Here is a 20,639-nt window from a genome sequence, read left to right as displayed (position 1 = left end):
ACGGGCAATCTAATACAAGGTTAAAATATAAGTTTGTAGTTTTAAATAATCTAACGTACAGGTTTAAGTATATAACGAAACGTAGAAATATAACATTGTTGGTTAGAACTGGTAGAAGCAAAACTGAATAACTTTAAATATATGATATACAAAAGTAATATGTTTTGGTTTTAAGAAAACAAATAGAGAGATCTCAACTGCTGGAGGAGAAGTAATATATTTATTCTTTCAAAAATTTATTTTACAAACTAAGTTTCGGTCAAAGCACTGAAGAGGTCTTTGACCGAAACTTAGTTTGTAAAATAAATTTTTGAAAGAATAAATATATACAAAAGTAAAGTAATTTAGATAATGTTTATAAACCTTTTTGAAACAAAAAATAACTTCTTATTTCAAACTAAAAAAGTATAAAATAGGAAACTCTCCTATTTCTAATCTAAACTCGTTTTAAAAAACGCTATATTCTTAGTACATTTAAAAATTTGCGTTAAAGATTACTTAAACTTCAATAGTATCATATATTAGGTTATATGACAATTAAATTTTTTACTCAAGTTTAACTAAGACGTCGCCTATTACAATATTTTATATGAATTGTCAAAATTTTAACTGTCGGGCACCAAAAAGATCAAGATTAAAAAAAAACGTAGTTTTATTGACAAGCTTTTCAAATTGAGCTAACTGTTATTAAACATTTTTTTTTCATATAACACTTAACTACTATTAGTTAAAGATTAACTTTAACTCTACAATTTAAAATTCAGTTGTTTGTAAAAATATTTATTCTAAAAAATAAAACTATTTAGTAAAATTTATCAAATCACTTTACAAAAGAATAGCTATTTTAGAATTTGAAAAATGTTTTGGTTTTCACTTTTAATTTGAAACTTTCATTAAAGTTTACAAACAACTATATAATTGAATTTGGTTATTAATTCTAAACTTAGGCCAAAAAATGCCACTTAATCAATTTCAATGCTTAACTTGTAAAACTAGGATTAGAATTTATAATAAAAGAATACTCTTGAACTTCTTCGTTTTGTAAAATTCTTAAGTAGTTATTGAAGATTCTTAATTTAACTTGATAAAACTTTCTAACCTATTTTTTATTAACTACTCTTTTTATTTAACTAATACTTAATACATGAATCTCTCTTTTGAATTAATTTCTTTTCTAATCCTGCGTAAACCAAATATTTAATATTAAACTTTGTGTTAAAGAAACTAATAATCTTCTGTTGTACAAAAACTGAACTTTAATTATTAACTAAAACCATTAGATTAAAAAAAGTTCATCAAGATCTTGTTAAGTCGTGTTTTCAGTCTAATGTAGAGAAAAATTTAAGTAACGTATTAAACTGCTTTAACAGTATGCATATATTTAACAATCTTAAAACATCTACTTATCAAGGTAAACTGCTAGAGGTTTAACAACGAACGTATCAACTAGGTCTTTAAAATTACGGTATAAACATATTCTAATACATTTACTGTGAATATTTCTCAATCTCAAAATTACTTTGTTTCAAAGTAAACATTGCACGTCCTAATTATTATAAGTTGTACAAGCTCAAGCTTTTCGAAAATTTTCAAGTATTTGTATATTTTTATGGAATCATATTTTTGTTATATCTTACTAGGTAGCAGGGACGTAGCTTGGTAGGTTTCTGCAAATCTACAGAAACGTATACTTATGTGCGAAAAAACTTGCTTTTATTTCAGCTTGAAAAGACTCTGCTGTCTTGGCTTTAAGTATTCATTTATGCTTAATTTTGCACTCCTGAGAGATAATTTTGAAATATACGTACTCTTTAGCATTTTTAGTGTCGTAAAAAAATTGAACGAATTAAATACATCCAAATTGTAACATTTAGGGCGTTAAAGCTGTATTTTGTCAAAAAGCTGCAATGCAAAATTGATTCTAAAGGAAGCTGTAGCTTCAAAAACCAAAATCATACAATTTTATGTTACAAAAATTTGCATAACTTGTTGTTACTATTGACTACGTTAAATGTTTGATTTTCAAAAAAATATAAGTGTTTTTGAGTTAAAAGGTGATTCTTTATAGTTATTTTTAATGAAGGGTGGACTTTTTAACTTTTTATGGGTAGTTTTAAGTATTGGGTACTTTTAATTGCCTCAATTTTGCAAAAAAAAGTACCCAATATTTTGATGATGTCATTAACTTTACTTTGGGTAGTTATTAAGGTTAAAGTTTGTAAAAAAAAAAAAAAAATACTGTCTAGGCCTATGATAAATTCAATTTGTTTATTTTTCCTAATATAAAAACAATTGTATCTGAAATAAAACAATACTAAACATTTCATTATGTTAACAAAATTAAGGAAATTTAATTTTCCACCTTGATATTTTTGTGTAAGTTAAGATTTTAAATTCAACCACAAACTAAGCTATTGACTTTGAATTTTTTTTTTATAGATTATTGATGACTTTAAGTTATCATTTTTTATAAAAATTTCATTATTTTACATGTAGAAGTAGTTTAAAATTTACAGATTTTTAGATGATTTTTTTTAAAACTAGATTTTTACAATTTTTTTAATTTCAAAAGTTCAAGGTTTTTCCAGTTTGTGTATAAACTGTCAAGTTCCTGGATTCCAGGTGTTTTGGCAACCCTTCTCAAATTTTAAGGAAGTATTCCTTTCAATATTTAAAAAATAGTAAAAGATGACAATTAAAAACTACTGTACTCTCCTATTTTAATGTTTTATATCAAAAATTTGTTTTGGTATAAAAAATCTGTATAAAGATACTTGTAGTTTAGATTAAATTTCATAAAGTGACATCAACTTGTAATAAAAGTGATCTACACCCTCCCTGTACCCAAGGTGGCTGCTAAAGTTTTTTTTAAACTTCTTTCAATTTTTCAAAATTTAATATACTTTTTAAAATTCAAGTCTTATTTACTTTACTAGACAAAATAAGTGATCAGAATTTCAAGTCATTCTAGGATTTTATATAACATTCCAAGATCTCATAAGCATTTAGGTTTGATGGCCACCCTATTAACTTTATTTCAAACTATAAAAAGGTAGCTTTTATTGAAGTACATAACTCATGTATAATTGGTTATAAATTTTTGTGAATTAAATTCATCAATAAACTATAAAATAAAAATTTTAAAAATTATTTTTTTTTAATTTGTGTTTGAATTTAAAATTGTAACTTTATGTTAATAAAAAATATTTCTATAATTTTGTTAACATAGGGAAATGTTTAGTATTATTCTATTGTTTTATTTCAGATATGATTATTTTCATATTTTAGAAAATTAAAAAAGTGAATTTATCATAGGCTTGGACAGCAATTTTGTTTTTTTACAAGTTTATGCTTCAAAACTACCCAAAGTAAAGTTAATGACGTCATCAAAATATTTGGTACTTTTTTTTTGCAAATTTGCTGCAATTGAAAGTACCCAATATTTAAAACTACCTTTAAAAATTCCTACCGTTTAATGAATGTTTTCTTGGTTTACACAAGTGGCAAGACATAAAGAGTCATAGGGGGTGTGGAGCAAATTAAATTGCCTTGTATACAGTTATTACTCGTACCCCAACATTCCATTTTTGATGTATTAACATAACTGAATTTTTTCAGATTAAATTCAATAACATTAGATGTAGTTTAAATTGCTGTGTTCCCGCTAGGACGTTATCACGAGTTATTTCAGATGTTTAAATTTTTTGCAGATTCGTAACTTTTTTGAGTTAGCTACGTCCCTGCTAGGTAGTAAAACAAATCAAACTTTTTCAGCTTGCTCTAAAGAAATTTAGCTATAAAAGTATGAAATTATCTATTTAATTAAGTTTGCACGTAGATAAAATTACAAATATTCTTGTTATTATTATTTATTGCATTTTATTCCAAATACGAAATTCAGGAACTATTATTCACATTGTCTTCAAAAAGTTTTTTCTTACAAGGTGGCACACTCTTGCTTCTATTCGACTTTTTTTTATGGCAAGCTTCTTAAAAAATACATTACAAGTACTAGTTATCAAAAAAAGTACTTAATGTATTTAAAAAAAACATAAAGAACAATAAAATAAATTTGTTTAACTCTAACTTTAGCACAACTGGGTGACAAAATATTTTTCAAAAGTTTTAGTTTTTTAAATTCATACTATTCAGAATACCAACTAAATTGATAAAATTTTACTTTTTAAACACAAAAAGTGTAATTCAACTAAAGCTAACAAATTAACAGTATATTGCTTAGACTTAGCTGGAGAAACTCAAAAGGGTAACTAACGACTTACGTACAAAAAAGTTTAAACGTGAAAAATATTTGAAATCTAACCAGAACTAGTCTCTGACGCTTCATTGTTGCGCCTGCTACGTTTTGGAGTCTTTTTTAAAGGTTTTAAAGGATCCGTGCCAGCCTTCTGCTTTTTATTTGAGCCGTCTTAAATTTTAATTTTGATTAAGTTTTGAAATAAAAGTTTACTAAAATGTTTCAAACATATTTTAAAACTCCCAAGAATAACTATAGATCATTTGTCAATTATCACAAATATTTTAATCTGCTGTACATGCAGTATCATTCACATAACAAACTCACTAGATGTGCTTCCATTTCTTTTTTGACCTGAATGTATTTATCGGTGTTTAGTTAGGATTTAAAAATGTGACTTTAATTGGTTTACGGAAAAAAAAAAGGTGTTCTTTAATAAAAATTGCAAATATTAAAAATTGAACATACAAAAATAACTTTTAATCAACCTTATAATGCATTTCATATTTAAATTTTTTTACTGAAAAAATCCAAATTGAGATAGTTTTATTACAGTTTGAAAATACAAAAAAGTTATTTTCTAACAAGGTTGTTACTAAGGTTTTAATGCTATGTGTTGGCTACTACTTAACAAACCTGATGAATTTGTAAATTTCGATTCACTATCATCAGGAGTTTTGTTTTGAGAAGTGATTTTTCCATCAGTTACTTTTGTAGAAACTTTTTTCGAACCTGCATAAATAAGTCGCTAAATTTTCTGTTAAAAACAAATCGGCAGCTACAGCTTATACAAAATAAGAAAATATAAAATTCTCTGTTTAACTTTAACGTTTTTATCTATTTAACTATTTTAACAAGGTAAAAACAAGCATTAAAGTATTTGATTACAATGGTAACGGTTTAAATTTCGTAAAGTTTTGGAGCGCAAAGAAATATTACTAAACACTTATAGTTTATTTAGTTTTTTTCAATTTTTATTAACCCTAAAAAGAAAGCAATCACTAATTGTCTAATAATTTGATTCTAAATTTTAAGAATAACCTTCTGTGTACTAATAGTACTATATAACATTTGACAATAACATAAAAAGAAGTACTAAATTCGAACTTTTGCTGAGAAAATTTATACATATTAAATAAAACCTCTATTTTGTCTAGATAGCAGTTTCGGCGATTCAGGTTCAATTCTTTCGGGTAATTCTGGAATTTCCTTAACTTGAGAAATGCTCGAATCCTGATTTATTTTCTTAACGAATCTTTTTGCTGGAAAAAAATAATTTATTGTTTTTTCTTGCTTTTGACATACATATTTTTATTCTTTTATGACTTTCTTAACGATCTTAGAATATTTTGCCTTTTTATGTTACAGCAAAATATAAACAAGTTTTCAAAACCAATACTGTAAGCGGATTTTCAAATTGTAAATTTGTAATAAAATAATAATGACAAATAATATAAAATTTATGTGAATTAAGATACATGTTGAATCATTAAAAAATAGAAAAATATTAATGGTATAGAACAAGGTTTCCCAAAGTGGGCGATAACTAGTAAGGGGGTGAAAGGGGGCGATTTTATTATTTTGGGCAGTCATAAAATTTTTATTTTGCTATTTCACTAATTTTAACTTGCTATAAAATATTTGACCCTGAGGTATAAACACCAGGTCAAAACAATTCCATTTTGTTTACGTAAAATATAGAAAAAAATTAAGTGCTTACGACTCATATTTTGAAGTAAATTACATATTTTTATTCATACCTTTTCTTATTTAACAAGTACATAGGTCATAAACGATCGGAGCCCCTTTCACCATTTCATAACCTAACATATATGCTATTTGGGATAACAAATAGTTTGTAAAAATCTATTTTATGTAAGAATAACTTTCACCTCATGATATTTCCAATTGTTTTTTGAAAAGTTACTTAGTTAGACTAAAAAATTAAGCTATACAGGGTTGCCACTTTACCTAGAATTTGACAATTCAGGATTAAATATCAACTTAAAGATGTCATTCAAAACATGTAAATAAAAATGTAAAAATTTTCAGAAAACATCGAGATTAGAAAACAAAATAGTACAAAATCACAAACATGTTCAAGAAATCTACACAAAGTATTGAAGATGGACAATTAGCTTCTTACTATTTGTCTCTCATAGTTGCTAAACAAGGACTTTCTCACACCATTGGGGAAAAAACGTTTATTCCTGTCTTAAAAACAATTTTGGAAAAAGTCACTCATTATAAAAACACCAGTAATGTTTTACGTTCTATTCCTTTAAGTAACAACTGTGAAAAGACGTATAGATGAAATGTCGAAATGTGTTGAATAAAAGCTAGTTCGAATGTTGTGCGAATTTTTTTTTCGATGCACGTTGACGTGTCAACATTTCCGGGGAATAAATGTCTGTTTCTTGTTTGCCTACGTTTAATAGTTGATGATGCAACATACGAAGAACTAGCTTTCTCCCAACTAATGGAAACGCATAGCACAGGAAGGCTGTGTTTAAAAATATTGAAATAAAAATACCTTCAAAATATCTTATAGGAATTGCAAAAGATGATGTTCCATCTATGATAGGAAAGCATCGTGAATTAATCACATATTTTAAAGAGTTAAACCCTGAAATGTTTACTATTTATTGCGCTATACATCGCCAACATTTAGTTGTAAAAAAATTGATTGTCCATTTAAACGACTCATTAAACTTAGTGATAAAAGCTGTTAACAAAATAAAAAGGCATGCTTTACAAAGTCGTCTGTTTAAACAGCTGTGCAATGACAATGATGAGGTTTTTGATAATGCATACAGAAGCGTGATAGTTATCAAAAGGAAACTGTCTAGAAAGATTTTTGGCTGTTTTTAATTTAGTTATTGATTTTTTTTCTGAAAAGGATAAGACCAACGATCTCAACAAAACTTTACAAGGTAACAACTTGAACCTTGTGAAAGTCAAAAGTAAGATAACCAATTTCAGAAACCAACTTGAACTGTATGGAAGAAATTTTAAAAATAATTTGTTTTCACAGTTTGGAAAACTTAAAACAAGTAAAGGTGAAGTAGAAGTATTTCTATCTCATCTGTTATAGCTTAAAGGTGATAATGATAAACGTTTTACTGGCGTTTTTCAATAAAACTTCCCGAATTTGATTATGGATTCTTCGAAGCAGGTTTTTTTGAAGTAAACGTTGCTTTACAGGAAACTTTCTCGGACTTACAAACTGACCTTGAACAAGTATTTTTTTTCAAAAAACGATATGAAAGCATTTGGACTCAACAAAAACTAAGGCAAAAGTAACCAATCATTTGGGAGGAAGTTAGATTGTTGTTTATAGCTTTGGCTGAATTTCTAGCTATGTTGTTAAGAAAGCTTTCAGTTCAGTTATCAACACCTTGAGCAAAAAATCTAATCTAGATATTTTTAAAGGAGGTGACTTGAGGCTTTATTTGACTGATTTAGAACCAAATATAGAAAAAATTGCAAGCAGTCATAAAGCTCGTCTTGCACATTAGATTAGACTTCAGTAGCAGACATTATCTTATGTAAGTTTTTTTTGTTTTATTTGATTTTTAAAAATATTTCTAATTTAACCTGGTTTGCATTGTATTTAAGTAACCTTTTTGTAATAAAATTTTTATTAAGTTATATATTCTTCAAAAGGTTTGCAAAATGCCTAATGAATAATAATTACGGTAGACTTCCTCTTGAGTTCGCACTTTTTACCCAAAAAAAAAGTGCAAATTTATATTTTCTTAAATTTAACTTAAATAAAGTCTATTTCTAATTAAGTATTAATAAAACAAAAAAAAGGTATTTAATAGCTTATATAAAACTACTTTTTAATGAATGTTTCTTTTTTTGTTGATTTTATGTTTATTCATAACATTATAAGATATTGAAACTTACCATTTTGTAAAAAATGATAATGATTTTTCGAGTTTGCTCTTTTTGATTTCGTGCAAAGTGCGAATTCAAGCGGAAGTCTACTGTACTTATTAAGTGGTTTATGTTTTAAAGTTGTTAATAGTTTAGTTTTGACCTGGTTAATTTTGTAGTGTATATTTGTCGTTTTACATTACACTAAAAGTTTTTATAGCATAGTGATTAAATATTTATTTGACAGATTTTTGTTATTACTCGTTTAATCTGTATAATTTAAAAAACTTTGATAACAACTAAAGTTTTTATTCCAAAATGGATTTTTTTGGTTTAAGAAGAGTATATACTTGAGGTCTCTATTTGAAATGACTTTAAATTTCCTACTTAAAAGATTTTTAAAGTCAAATTTATTTTTAAGTTGATTAATTATTGTTGAAAAATCTATATATTAAGGAATTTTAAACTATTAGTACAACTGTTTTTTGTTTTATCTTACTTCAAAATATTTTGACAATTAAAATGTGTTGTTTATTTTAATAGTTCAACCCTAGCTTTTAATTTTTCATTACTTTCCTCTCTTAAATTATTATAGGCTGATAGCAAGAAAAAATTTTTTTGAACAGAATTAAATAAGCCGTCAAAAAGATTGCTACAGTTACAAAACTAAATTTTAACCTAATTAAAATTTTTTTTAAATGATTCCTTTCTGTTCATAGAATTAACTGTAAAACCTTTAAGTTTATTTTTTTTGGATTTTGAATAGAGAAAAAAAAAATGTTGGAATTAAGGTTTAGTTTTTCAAAGGTTTTTCCAAGTCAAGTCAAGTTTTTAGTAAATATGGATTGCTGACTTCAAAAGTTGTCCACCACTGACCTAAAGGTTTCATTAGTTTCAAAACAATTCATATTTAAACAGAATTGATTACAGAAGGCTAATTAATTAAATTTTTTAACACACTTTACTGGGCTTATAAGAAAATAACTGTAAATTTTTTTCTCAAGCCTTGTAAATTACTTTGAACACAGCTCAAAAGCGCGTGTATAAGATATACTAGAGTAAATTTTATTTTGAACACAATTTTTTTGGTTAAAAAGTGCGTACTCAAGAGAAAAATTACTTTATAAAATCATAGGGGCGATTTTTTTTTCAAATTTTTGAAAAGGGGGCTATTTAGTAAATGAGTTTGGAAAGCCCTGGTATGAACCTTAAAAACACCTTCAAAAATAGTATAAGCTATAAACAGGCAAAGACAAACAACAGAACTATTGTATATATTACATAGTAGACAATTAAATAAAGAGGATTTTAAAAACAGAACATTATAAAGTTAAAAATTAGTTTGACATGAAACACGTTGTTCCTATGGTTAAATTATAATGTATCATGTTTAAAAAAATTGTTATAAATGTTTAAAAAAAAAGACCAAAATTTTAGGGGTAAATATAAAAATATTTTGAGCTGTAAATATTGTTGATATGGTTTAGATATGTTATCATGCAGAACAAAACGGCTTTTTATGAAAAATGCTTATTAAGGAAAAAATATTAGAAGGGTAGTATTTAGAATGTTAAATTAAATTTGAAAAAATAAAAACCATAAAATTTTTGTTAACATACAACTATAAAAAATATTAAGTATTATTAACCTAACTTTATATAAAAATAATAATAATTTAAAAACGAAAATGCATGCACATACAATTTAATATCTTAATTTTTTTGTCTATCTAAGTTATAATCTAATAATTAACAGGTTAACACACTTCAACGGGGACGTCAAAATTAAGAAACTACTTTCATAGCTTTGTTGAAGTGTGTTAATCAGTTAACACACAGAAACATGTCTTAGTGTAATAAAGAAAGAATACTGTTCAATTTGTTATTATAATATAAACCAGTGAACTTGTTTCGCTCGGATCTATGTTAACAAACGCTTAAATTTATTTTTTTGCATAGCTAAATTATAATCTATAAATATTCATTCAAGTAATGCGGGCTTTGAGGTATCAATTCGTTTCTTTTATTTAAGGTTTTTAATTTGTTTATAGGGCTATGGAGACTTTCCAGGTAGCATAAGGTACCATGTTAGTATTGTTTGTGTTAGTTTTTATTGCTTCTACTATTTCCATTCGATTGAGTATCTTATATTGGCATTTTTTAAATTCCATAGATGGTTTGCAAGTTGGGTTTATTTTAATAAGATTTAGGGAAAGAGGTTTTATGTTCGTAATATCTATATTTAAATGTTCTTTTGGTTGAACCTATGTAAACTTTGTGGTCGTTATCTGGCGGGAAACCTTAGTTTGTTATATGACGTTATTTAGGCAAAACTTGTTATGCACAGGGCAGTTTTTTTGAATTACAATTGCAAAGTTTTAATTGTTTTCCGATTTACTCATAAGTTTTATGTTGTGTCTATTTATAAGAGCCGTAATATTTGGTGTGCAGCAATATAATATCTCTATGTTATTTATGTTAATTATTTTGTGATATATACTGTCTTTGTTACAATGTTAATGTATTTTCCAGGAAACGCTTTCCAAATTTGGTCTGTAAAGACTTACAAAAGGAGGGGTTATAATAAATACAATTTCTATTTTTGTTAATGCTGTTATTATTATGTTGTTTGTAGGTTAAATGTATTTGAAATTACTTTTGTTTAATACATTTTGGTATCGCAAGCTTATAATTAATAAAATAAGAAAAACACACGCAAAAAATTACAATTCTAAAGGACGAAACAGGTCGTAGGTTGTCTCGGATGCTGTTGTTGTCGGTCGTGTGTTAAAATTCATTATTATTGCTGATGATGCGGACATCTCAACTTTGTTGATGATGGCCGAAATAAGTTTAGGTTAAATATTTTAACTAGTTGATGCTTAAAAACTATTTTCTCCGATAAAAAGTCACAGCTACAAGCAAGCAAATAATTACTTTCTAAATTTAAAAATTACTCTCTAAATTGTGTAAATACTTTCTAAGTTTTCACTGCTTCTGCAAAAAACGCAGTAGTCTCCGGTGATGTAGTTTTGTAAGCACTCGTACTCGAAATTTTCCATTTTTTTATTAAGTGACCAAAAAATGATAAATTCTTTTTTCTCGCTGCTGCGGTAAGCTCTTCCACAGGTTCCGCACACCACAATTTCCTTAAAATTTCAAATTTAAAAATAAATTAAAAATTAAAAGTTTTTGTAAAACTCCCTAACAAACTGACCACTTTAAGTTTTTAATCTTTTACTTACGTAAACAGGATTTTTGTCAATTAGTGTTTTTTAATTTAAGCAGACAAAAATAAAAAATTACATTAAAGGTATTGTAGAACTTTAATTGATATTGGACCATATAATTTTTAAAAATCTATGAAATATTTGCCTAAACATTAAAGCAAAAAAAAAAAAGAAACAGAATCACTAGACTAAGTATTTTTTTTGCCAAACGCCAATAACTGTATTATTTAAGTAAATGTATTGTAAAAAAAAACAAATATTCAAAATAAACATCTATCTCCATTATCTACTCCATTATAACATTAATCTACTCCAAAACAGTTTACATTAAGACTGTTCTTATAAAAACAAAAAATTATTTACGCCACTATTATTATTTTATTAATAAAAAGTTAAATTAAACTAATTACTCTATACCAAACAAATATCACTAACTTGTTGCGCAAAGTTTTTAAATGCTTTTAGCTTTAGTAAAATCATACTTTATTTGAAATCGCTAAGAGACATACTGTAATCATGTTCTTACACACTTTGTTTGTACAAAATGCTGTGAGTTTTTTTTTAATATATAAGTAGAGCCATCTGCAACACTGTTAATAAAAATCAGCACTATAAAAATAACGAAATTAAATAGTTGAAACAAACATCTCCGTTTTTATGTTGAAATTCTTCCAGATCTTTCCTAGTAAAGGTTATTCGAGTCTGGTTCATCAGGTAGCAGTACTCATCCATTGGCAGCCCGACACCACCTTAATTTTATTGTAAATAACTTTAAAATAGTAAAGACCTTGTACAAACATGCCACGAGTTAATGATTAAAAAAATGTGTACTGGGCAAAACGACAAAAAAATATGCAATATTTTATACAGTTTATTTTTATGTTATTTTTTTACACAAAGCTAAATCAAAACACATATAAGAGTTAGGTAATGCTACAAAAATAATTGGCGAATTTACTGTATGTCATACATAGGTGTCTTATTAAAACCAAATTAATAAATACCAAAGTTTCATATAAAAAAAAATGAATATCAGACTTCTATAGTCTTTTTGAAATTTAATAATTAAGAACATACGCTTGCTAGTTCATTGTTTATCTAAAAAAGTAAAAACAGCGGGAATAGTTACAACAATTTTTCACAAAACGGTCAATATCGCACCCTTAGCTTCGAAATTTTGGCTGTCAGAAGGATTACAATTAGTATGGTAGCGAAAAAATTAACAGGTAAGGGGCGATATCTAAAATGAGGACGTTTGTTTTTTAAGGACTCTGTCAATTCAGCAGCTGTGAATAAGATTCCGAAAGTTAAAACACTTGTAAAAATACTAACTTCTCATATGCAAACTACTAAACTTTCGTAAAAGACGATGTTCAAATACGAAGTATTACTTCTTACCGTGCAGCACAAACTCTGCCATCCTCCAACGATAAACTCCGCTAGACATCAAATTCACATCGACTCTCAGCTCATCCGGCATATGAAACATTTTCGGATTCTTGTTGGAAATTTTCACCGCGTTCAGTATTTGCTCGTTGTACTGCATGGAATTAATATTGACAATTGCAAATAAAATTACAAAAAAAAAATATTGCAGAACATAAAAATTGTCATAAAATTTTTTTTTAATTTGTTTAACAGGTTTTCTAAGTTTTCGAGAAAACTAAGGATTGAAAACTTTTGGTCCATAGTTCTGTATCGGAAACATTTTACAAAAATGGGTATTTTTGAAAAACTAAACCAAGATTCAGCACGCTGAGTTAGATCGCTGTGGATTAGCAAACTTTGTTCTATGCACTCGGCTGTCTTCACAGATAACAAAATATTAAAGTTTTTCTTTTAATAATAAAAATACTAAAAATAAGTATTAGTTTTTCGTATTTAAAGTTTTAATTGTTTTTTTCATTAAACTACGATACTTTCGGCAATGTCTGAACTTCGATAGGAAAAATGCTTGAAGAACTTGTTCAAACTACATCGGTTTGACTGTGTGCAACTGACCTCTGCGCAGTAAACGCCGCAGTTGTAACCGTCCTGCTGGTAGTTTTTCTTCGTCGTTCGCACCACTTTCATCTCGACGTGCCACACATCCTGCAGTATCGAAATAATCTTCGCGTCCTGCGACCGTTAATGACGTCATAACAAGATTCTTTACATATGGTTTAAATATCAACTTTCGTTGTTCAAAACAACTGTCCATAAAAATTACTACGAAACAGTTTTTCTATATATTTTTTAATTGAAAAATAAAGACAACTGTCTATGAAAATTTAAAAGCTATAAAACGTCAAATGTTTGACATACTATTTTGCAAAGCAAACTTAATCATAAAAGTGGATAGTATATATGAGTAAAATGTTTAAAATAATATTTAGAGTACATACTTGTTAATGTTTAAAATGTATAATTTTGAGAACCACTGTCTTACGCAATACAACATAATTTTGTACTAATGAATATTACTTTATTAAAAGCTAAAAATGTCTTTAAAAACAGATTGTGCTCAAATAACATTTTTATTTTATTTTAGCATTATTAAATACTTTTAATAAAGTGACTTTTTATGTAAACAGATTATTTGAGAAAACAAACCTCATCTTTACGATCTATGACGCCTGGGTCGGTGATATAAATTGTTCCATGGTGTTTCGAGGCGAACTAGAAAAGCAACCATTATCAAAACAAGTAGTTAAATTTTGTCATAATGAGATACGTAACTAAACAAAAGTTATATTAATTTTCATAGCATAGTAAATACTCTTATTCTTTTGTTTAATTCAACACAACCGATATGAAAAACTGTTATCATCACAACAAAGCAAAAAAAAATTCTCGGCTTCTGATTGGGTAATACTTTACAAACCTATGTTTTAAGTTTTAATTAATAAAACTTTTTTTTCGGTTTAATTTGTTTATATTTAGGTAAGGTGTGTTATGGATAAGGATATAGAGATTTTCTTTTTGATTAGGTGGATCATAGATAATGGTATACACATGTTCTTATCATACTGCTATATTATTTACTTCATTTGCATATTGTTATGAGTGAAAATTTTTTGTTTATTGAAACTGCAGAGGAAACCCAAAAAACAGCAATTTCAACAAACAACTTACCAGGCTGACAAAATGCGCTCCCACATACTCTGACGTCATTTCATTGAACGCGCACACACAGTACTGGGCCTTTGAAATTCTTTTGTCCGGCGACGCGACCAGGTCGCCTTCAAACATCTCCACGGTCTTGTAGTTCTTGACCAGCCCGGTGTTGTCCATGGCGAAGTAGCACACTTGGTCTTCTAGCCCGAACCTTTCTATCTGCCGGTGGGTGTAGTACCTGCGTACAGTCAACAGATATACAAGTTGGACTCGAACTTGTTTAGGCTGCTGCTTGGTTTCAATAAACTTAAGTTGTATTTTTAAAAAAATCCATGACTTAAAGAGAAATAAGCGCCAGCTAGCGACTGATTTTTGGGAAATTTCTTGCAAGTATTCCGAATTTCTTCAGGTCTTTTAAAAGAACATGTTTTTGGGTCTAATTTTAGTTTAAAGTTGAGTTTAAGGTTAAAAACTGTGTTGAGTAGTATAATAACACTGAACAGATACTGTAAAGCTACATTAAACGTGTTTTCTAATAAAAAAAAATTGATGAAGATAAAAAATCAATGTATTTGATAGATTTTCGTGTGAAATCAAAATTTTACTAATTTACAAAAATTTTTAAAAATTTAAGATTTTTTAGTGACTTTAGTTCAAAATTCCAGGATTTTTTCAAAACTTCTCAAATTTCAGGTTTCGTGGCAACCCTGGCTAGCGGAAAGTTTAAAATCAACGAAAACGTTTTGAGATCAACGCATGAAGGATCTTATCGCACCTGAGCATTTCGAGGGTCAGCCACCCAGTTTCGCCAAGTGTCAGCAGGTCGGAAGGTACCACGCTCTGCCCGCTCGCCATCAGTTTCGCCGTGAATCTCAGCTGATTGCTCCATTTACGGGTAAATATCCGCCGTACCTGGAAAAATTGTTTGTTAACAAATTGGCATTAACTGTTTACAACGCAAGGTTCTAGAAGCAGAATTGTCAAACGCTGATTGCGCTCTGAAGCGTAATTTTTTAGTTTGTAGTTGAATTACACGCTGGAGTGACTAAAGCAACTTTTTTTAACTACTAGGTTCTAGTATTCAGCAAAACAATTGTAAGATAGTCGGAGCTTGTTTAACATTGGTTACTTGCGTGAATTATACAACTTCTTAAGTGTTTAACTAAGTTTACTTTAAAGCTTAAGACATTGCTTCAGAAGACTTAAAAAAATCTTTCTTAAAGCAACAAATAAAAAGCAGGTTAATTATTAAAATCAACTGACGTCGTCACTTAAACTTCCTTCGTAAGTTTGAACCCAATTTCTCAGCTCTCTTGCTTGTAAGTTTTTCCCATTAATCTGCAAAATACAATTAAAGTGAGCTACGAAAAGTGTTTCTTTTAAACTTAATCTATTTTAATTTATCAATCACTACGTTGTTAAATGATTAGGGTGTATGCGGTTAATAACTTATTCTTAAATTAAATTTCATCTTTTACATTTACAGCAAATCTACCTTATGCTTTTTAGCATTTTTAAATCCAATGAGTTTTTGAGATTTAAGCGGTCAAAGTTTTTTTATTTTCAAGTTTTATGTAAGGTAACAAAGTAAACTACCTACTAAAAATTTATCTTTTTAAGTTTTTGAGAAATCGATATTAAATTTTCTCATTTTAACTTTTAATAAATTACAAACAACTTTATAAAAAATATTTGTTTAAACAAATTTTTTTGTTGCTTGAAAATAGCTTTTATTTTATTTTTAATAACATAAAAAAACAAACGTTTATGTACTGCTTCGGTTTATTACCTGGTTTCGGTGAACTTTAATTGACCTTGTCAAATAAATTCAAAGCAGTAAATAACATTTAGACAATGGCAGTAATGTGAATCTTAACTCATTTATGCGTAAAAACATAAACAAAAGAATCTTGACATTAAGTATTCAAATTTTAATGAAAAATGCATAATTGGGTGAACTTAATATTGGTATTAATTGATGAAAATGAAAAAGTTAAAAAAAACTAAATACAATATGAATGAAAACACAACAAATTCTTAACAAAATTCTTAAAAAACTAACAGATGATTCAAATGCTATTAATATTTAAATTCCTAGGTTTTAGTTTCATTCCAATAAAATAATAAAAATTTATTCTTATGTCTACATGAACTCATTACTTATGATATTTTATTAATGCAATTTTTATACGCTTGAAGAATCATTTGTGCTTCTTTCAAGCACAATCTGCACGTTTCTACTCTAGGTCTTGATTTATATTCTTTTTCTAGTATTGTCCAAGTTAATTCAAAATTTTTATTCTCGTTCTTAAATTTGTGGATGTATTTTGATAGTTCAGTTGCCTGTTTGTACTGTATATAATATCTATATTCTGGATTGCTGTTTACTGTTCTTCTGTGGGTTGCCACTCTTTTTTTTAAATTGGTTAGCGCTTAGACCAATATATGATTTAGTTGCATATTTTGTTTTTTAAAAACATCAAACATTTACAAGTCGTTTGTAATACTACTTTTTTTTTATTAGAATTATGTTTTTAAACGTTGGAGAGGATAGATATTTAATGTCAAAGTCTTCTTTTTAGCTTTCGCCTTCCACAAGAAACCTAAAAAAACAATCTAACTTCGAACGCTTATATCTCAAACCTTAACTTGTTTTTCCTCTTACATCTAAAGTTACAACTAACAGTTAACTCTCCCTCTACGCTGAAAATTTTTTATAGCTTTAAGCGTCTCTTATTACTTTTTCAATATAGCATTTTTGTTATTTAGTCTTTAGAATGTTGTGAGTAACAAAAAAATAAAAAGATCACCAGAGAGCGTAACAACGTTTAAAAATAGTTGAAACCCGCTTAAAATAATTAAAATAAAACTTAAAATTTTTAACAATTAAAAGGACCGAGCATGGATGTAGCTACAAAACTGTTACTTTAAAATCTGTTTTAAGCCAACGAAATATTGAGCTTCCTTAAATATAGCGGTTGTGCAGTTTACAGGTCTTCACTCAATTTGCAAAACTAAAAGCATTTCGATCGAAAAGAGTAGAAAACAAAAACCGTCAGAGTTACAAAAAATAAAACGTAATGGAAATTGCGCAAGCTAAATATATGACCAAAAAACTGCGAAAGCGTTTGCTACACAAGAGTGCAGGTTAAGTCCAAAAAGAAACAATTTGGGAGCTGACTATTTCAGTTAGTTTGTGGTAAGACAGGATTGTTTTCTGTACATCCGTAAAAACGTCCTTTTGTTCTTCCGAAATTTGATCCACTTTCACTAGATTTAAAGTTTTGTCCGTATTTGTATCTGAATAACATTAATTTTTTTTTAATGTGTGTATTCTAAATAAAATAAAAAATCAGCTCACATTTTCCATCAGTCGGTTCTGAAAACAGAAAACAGTTAGATAAAATTATTTAAAAATTATGTAACAGTAATACCTATATAATCTTAAATACATTTTAAAAACAATAAACTAACAAAAATTTAGGTAAACTTAGCTTACCTTGGTGCTCTTTCTCTTTACCTAAGTAAAAAAGAGTGATTAAAAACTATAAAATTAATAAATATAAAATAATTAACAGCATTTTTAATATAAACTAAATAAATATAAAAATTTACTTGATAATGTTTATACCTTTTCTATAAGCTATTCTATAAACCATATCTAGTAACTTAAACTTTCCTTTAGGTTAAATATTTATTATACTTGTACACGCTTAATCAAGGCCATAGGGTGTCAACCTTGTAGTTTTATAAACAAGCTTTGTTGTGTATAACTTTACCTTAGCTATCAGACAATCTTAACCGATTGAGAAAATTAATTTTCAATAAATAAGGGATCTATAACGGCAATCTAACAGGTTTCTCATTGAAAGTACAAATTTAAAAGGCGAAAAAAGACCATTTTAATAAAAATCAATTTTCTCCTTTATTTCGTAAAAATTTTTTTTTTAACTTATGGATGCTTACCTTAATTAGTTTCCAACAAATGACTAGCATAATTTTTTATAGTTAAGATATTTTTGTTGCAAAAATAGGGTTTTTATGTTAGTTTTGAACACAACATTTTCATATACAATTTTTTTAATTTTAAAAAGTTATTTTTTAAACTATTTTAGGAAAGTCTTCTGAGAGTTTGAAGTCTCTAGATTAAAAAAAGTAGATACTTATAAGTAAATTTTTAAGAAAAGTTACAAAAAAGTGTTACAACCGATATGTTTCACCGGATTTATTTTCTAATTTAACTATATCTAACAACGTAAATTAATGTTTTTACTCTATAACAAGCAAATCATAGTTTATACTTGCATATAAAAGATAATGTTCTTCTTTTAGTGTGTTATACCCCCTTATTTTTTAAATTGAGTTAGTCAAAAGTTAATAATTGTAGTTTTTTAAATTGATACTAAAATAAATTAGTAAGTTTATGAAATATTATATTAATCAAGTATTAAAATATGACAACTTTATTACCTTACAAAGAAACGTTCAAACATTACTACATTAAAGCTTTAAAGTATTTTTTTTCTGTAAAAGTAAAGCGGATTTTAAAATTCAGAATGTTATCCTTTCGTATACCTTTTTATTTATCCCATAAAATAAAACTTTATTTCAGATTATCTTAAAGTTTCAGAAGTAAGGTAACATATACAAGATGCGAAACACGCTTAAAATAAAATATTTTTTTTTTACTATTTCTGTAGCGCAACTAATATAATAACCAATAGCTCAGTTTTTATTTTAGACTTGTTAAAACAGTCACTAAAAAACAAACGCAAATAAAAGAAGTGAGCTACAAATATTCTAGTAAAAACTTAATAATAGATTTGGCATAAAAAAAAAACCTAAAATATCTTTGGCAAACATCCAGCGCTGAACTCCGAAAGCCAAGTAACTTACATCTATTTTGAGCTTGAACACCCCTATTTGATTCATTTTATCTTCCGCCATTTTATCCAATAAAGAGGTAATGTGATCCAAAATTTGATCGACAAACTGCAAAAGCAGCACATTTGCTAGAAACGCTCACGATATTTTGTCAAACTAGTTTGATTAAAAAAAAAGTCAGCTACGAAATAACAACGCCGAAGTTTTTAAAACCAACTTCTATGGCGACGACGGCCGAGTTAAGCGTCTTGTATTCTTCGTTGTAGTCGTAACTGATGAAGTTTCTACTGATGTCTTCAACTTCCATTTCTTTTACTTCTCTTTTACCCCATCCAACGGACTTGAAAAATTTTTCCAGCAGACTACATGTCTGTGAGAAAAAATAAATTCTCCTACGTCAGTTACTAAAGTTCAATATAAGTTACAAATGTTTAATACATTTTAGAAAGAAAAACCGGTTCTACCAAAGGTTAATATATTCACGTTTGACAAAACTTGAATTAAAAATTAAATAGCAGTTATTTTTTTATTTAACTAATGAGTAAGTGCTTTTATAACTCAACTTTGTTTTATTTTTACGTATATATAAGAAAAAAAGTTAACAAACTTTTTCTATATTTAGGATCAAAATTAATTTGAGCTTTAAATGTTTTTATATTTCCACTAAAATAGTACTTAACATGAAAAAACTATTTACATTTGAAATCGATAAAAAAGTGATCAATAGTAGTTTTATCAAAATAGTATAAACTAGAGTAGGGTTTCCCAAACTTTTTTTTAAAAGGCCCCCTTTCAACAAACTAAAAAATCTATGCCCCCTCCAACATAATTTCTCAAAATCTACCATTAAAACCGCTAAAGACCTTTTTTATTTTTTGCTTTTCATCATCAACTCCAGAATATCTAGCGTAAGTTTAAAATTATGACCTCATGGCCCCCTGTGGCCCCTTGCTGCTCAAGGCGGCCCCCTATATTTCTGTAATGGCCACCAAGGGGGCCGCTTGGCCCAGTTTGGGAAACCCTAAATTAGAGGTTTGAAAACAACAGAGTCAATCTGGTAATTCCTGACTTAATTTACTTCTAACAAACACTTTAAGGTCTCATGATAAGCTGACAAAGCAAATGTTTAATTTTAGATAATATTGAACTTTAAAATATTTAATGTTTTGACTAAAACATTTTTCTCATCTGCTAAAATTTAGAATTTATACATTTGGCTTATATTTGAGCTTACAACGTAGGAATTTAGAGATGCTAAAAATCAAGTTTATGTAAAAACATCAAACTTTTATC

Source organism: Thalia democratica, chromosome 2 (assembly GCF_965202585.1).
Source record: "Thalia democratica chromosome 2, ktThaDemo2.hap1.1, whole genome shotgun sequence".
Taxonomy (NCBI): Eukaryota; Metazoa; Chordata; class Thaliacea; order Salpida; family Salpidae; genus Thalia; species Thalia democratica.
This window is presented reverse-complemented; position numbering follows the sequence as displayed.